Source organism: Pelophylax lessonae (assembly GCF_965119305.1).
Source record: "Pelophylax lessonae genome assembly, chromosome: 12".
Taxonomy (NCBI): domain Eukaryota; kingdom Metazoa; phylum Chordata; class Amphibia; order Anura; family Ranidae; genus Pelophylax; species Pelophylax lessonae.
The window spans coordinates 44897655-44901998 of record NC_138779.1 but is presented as its reverse complement, the minus strand read 5'-3'; positions in this window follow the sequence as shown (position 1 = coordinate 44901998).

The following is a 4344-nucleotide window of genomic DNA, read 5'->3' as shown; positions in this document are numbered from 1 at the left end:
CTGCATTTACAGCCGCAAGTCTTTTTGGGGAAGTCTCTACCAGCTTTGCACATCTAGAGAGTGACAATTTTCCCCATTCTTCTTTGCAAAATAGCTCAAGCTCTATCAGATTGGATGGAGAGCGTCTGTGAACAGCAATTTTCAAGTCTTGCCACAGATTCTCAATTGGATTTAGGTCTGGACTTTGACTGGGCTATTCTAACACATGAATATGCTTTGATCTAAACCATTCCATTGTAGCTCTGGCTGAATGTTTAGGGTCGTTCCCTGCCGGAAGGTGAACCTCCGCCCCAGTCTCAAATCTTTGGCAGACTCCTAACAGGTTTTCTTCTAAGATTGCCCTGTATTTGGCTCCATCCATCTTCCCATCAACTCTGACCAGCTTCCCTGTCCCTGCTAAAGAAAAGCATCCTCACAACATAAAGCTGTCCCCACCATGTTTCACAGTGGGGATGGTGTGTTCGGGGTGATGTGCAGTGTTAGTTTTCTGCCACACGTAGCGTTTTGCTTTTAGGCCAAAAAAGTTCAATTTTGGTCTCAATACAACCAGAGCACCTTCTTCCACATGTTTGCTGTGTCCCCCCCACATGGCTTCTTGCAAACTGCAAACAGGAATTCCTATGGCTTTCTTTCAACAATGGCTTTCCTCTTACCACTCCTCCATAAAGGCCAGATTTGTGGAGTGCATGACTAATAGTTGTCCTGTGAACAGATTCTCCCACCTGAGCTGTGGATCTCTGCAGCTCCTCCAGAGTTACCATGGGCCTCTTGGCTGCTTCTCTGATTAGTGCCTTGCCCGGCCTGTCAGTTTAGGTGGACGGCCATGTCTTGGTAGGTTTGCAGTTGTGCCATACTCTTTCCATTTTCAGATGATAGATTGAACAGTGCTCCGTGAGATGTTCAAAGCTTGGGATATTTTTTTACAACCTAACCCTGCTTTAAACTTTTCGACAACTTTATCCCTGACCTGTCTCATGTGTTCCTTGGCCTTCATGATGTTGTTTTGCACTAAGGTTCTCTAACAAACCTCTGAGGGCTTCACAGAACAGCTGTATTTATACTGAGATTAAATTCCACACATGTGGACTCTATTTACCAATTAGGTGACTTCTGAAGGCAATTGGTTCCACTAGATTTTTGTTAGGGGTATCAGAGTAAAGGGGGCTGAATACAAATGCACACCACACTTTTCAGATATCTATTTGTTAAAAATTTTGAAAACCATTTATCATTTTCTTTCCATTTCACAATTATGTGCCACTTTTTGTTGGTCTTTCTTTTGGCCCCCCAAAAAAATATTTACATTTTTGGTTGTAACATGACAAAATCTGGAAAATGTCAAGGGGTATGAATACTAATTCAAAGCACTGTAGGTGTGAACCAGGCCTTATAGAAATTCTTCATTTTCATTCATGAGCCTGTGTGCAGTTTTTTTCTCTTTGCTCAGCAGCTCTGCACAGTGATTGTACTTTGCTGATCCTCTCCCAGCGGCAGACTTTGCATGTTGCTAATTGCTGGTATCTCATTAGTATTGCACAGATGCCGAATAGATTGCCTTATATACAGATATCCAACACAGGTACAATCTTCAATTCTATATATAGTACATGAATCACAATATAGGAAAGCAAGCAGGTAAAAGATGTGAAATTCAGAACAAACTGGCTTTTAGGTGAATGTTCCAATAACAGAAGTGACTCGTTGGAAACCCGTTGTATGGTCTCTCGTTAGTTGCAGGCGCTCTAGGTATTAATCTAGGTCTCATTATGGAGTGCGATGCAATATCCAAGCTGCTAATATATAGTTCCATCACCAGCAAGAAAACCCCAGCGCCGTATCAAAGCCATTTACTGCCATCTAAAACATTTCAGCTGAAGATTATATTTAATAACGAGAGTAAATCTTTTCCAAATCATTTTAATTGAATGTAATTGCTGGCACTGAACTCGGCCACTTTACAGCAACGAGGAAAATTCAGTTCCACATTTATAATGTCATGTAAATGCACAAGGAACATGGCCGCTGCTGCCAGGGAATAGACAGGGGTCAAGGGAAACTTCAGACAGAAATAAACAAGAAGTTATTTTTGGGGCTGCCATTAGAAATCGTAAGGGCCTGTATGGGGCCCCTCTCTAACTTTAGCATTGGACAAGTTGAAAATGATGTGGATCTCTGCTCGTCCACCTCCTTCCCTAGATCCACAGCCTTAGCTACATCATTCCACCAGGCAGCTCTGGAAGGGGGAGCTCAGGTTTTAACGGAGGACTGGAGTCACCAAATCAAGCCATTGATGCTACATTGGTACACTAGAGCCACCCAAAGGCACCCCTGCTGGCCCATCTGGAGCCTGGGCACAGTATGAGAGTACTATAAAACAGGAAAAAAATCAGCCCTAGGTCAAAAAATAATAAAAAATAATTAAAAGGTAAGCAGCCACTTAACCAACTATTGGCACTTTTCCACTGCATGGAGCCAAGCTGTTCGGCTCGCTTTTGTGCTTTTCCACTGCATGGTACCGCATGGTACGGTGTTGGAACGGTTCGGTACGGTACGGCGGCGTTTTTCCACTACATGGAACCAAACAGTACGGCTCGCTTAAACAGTACCACCTCGGTTGTGGTTCCAAGAGGGCCGTACCGGTACCATATCCCACAATCCTTTGCATGCAGCCTTGACTGTTTGTCACTTCTAGCCACTGATTGGTCAGAGAATCGTTGTTATCCCACCCACTTACTACTTTAGTGGAAAAGCAAACCGTACCAAACCGTACCGAACCGTTCCAACACCGTACCATGCGGTACCATGCAGTGTAAAAACAAACCGAGCCAAGCAGGGCCAAGCAGGGCCAAGTGGAGCCGAGCCAGTACTTGCAGTGGAAAAGTGCCATATGATACCAGTTGTAAATGATCAACATAAATAAGAAGCGACACTAAATCCTAATAGTGCAATCATAAATAATCATATGGTAAATAATGTGACATGAAAACAACTAAACATGCAGTGAATAAAATATGAGCAAAATATATCATCGAAAAAATATGTAGAACAAAATCAATCATATAAAAGTGATATAATGAAATAAGTTACAAAATCTAGTGTTAGTTGAACATAAAAGAGTCCTTTCAATGAAAAAGTCCTTTTCAATATTAAACAAGAGTAGCCAAAAAGTGCGAAAAAGTGTATAAGTAACGTTGATTGATGAAATCCGCCACAAAGCACCAACACTTAGCATATCCTTCTTACCAGATAGCATAGACCATAAATTATAATAGTCATAAAAGCAAAAAATAACCTGACATCCGAGATAGGTGGTGGCTGCTCAGCAGCAGCTCCAAATGGATCGGGAATAAAAAAAATGAACAAACATAGTGAAGCCTGTTACCATTTAAGTCCTTTTATATCAAATATATAAGAAGTACCTTCGATAAGTTGTAAACAGGCTCAAACGAGTCAAAAAAAGCAGACTGTCAGCTCAAGATAAAAGAACGCCGTGAGTACCGGCTAAGCAAGAGTGATGTCTTCAGTAACTGACAATCGCATTTCGTCATCAATGACGTCTTCCCAGGGACAGGCAGAACATCAGATATGAGTAGTGTTGAGCGAACACGGACTGTATTATTCGTGTTCGTACCGAATAATTGGATTTTTTGTACCCGAACACGGACACGGACACTTTACTGTATGTTCGGGTAAAAATCCGTGTTCGGTCGTTTTATTTCCGGGTTTTGCATGCTTTGGCGCTCTTTTCATGGCGGGCTTTCAACAGCCAATCAACAATCGTTTAACTGGTGTGCCTTAAGCCATCCCAGCCATGCCTGCAAATGTCTCAGTAGCTGTGATTGGCCGTCTGAAGCATGTGACCAAGTCTTTATAAGTTCGAGGCAGCCGCAGCGGCGTCATTATGCTGCTTAGATTCAGGGACAGAGCACACATCAACGTGCTGGCTGCTGATTAGGGAAAGATAGGCAGGAAAAAACCATTTGTGTCCGGATAGAATTGAGGGACAGGTCGGAGTGTTTAGGCAGGGCGAGTTGTAGGCATTTTAGGGATAGAGTCTGCTGAATTATAGGGTCAGTGTCTTCTACAAACTACAATCGATATTGCTGTGTGGGGGGTGGGGTCTGCACTCAATCCTGATCTACGATCTCTTCTCAATCCTGTTAGGGACAGAGTCTGCTGAATTTTAGGGAAACTGTGTTCTACAAACTACAATCGATATTGCTGTGTGGTGTGGGATTGGAGATAGGCAGGTGTCAGTGATCCACATCCATTTTTCTGTGTGTGAGCTGCAGTGAACACAATCTTTTTGGGCTGCAGTGAACACAATCTTTTTGGGCTGCAGTG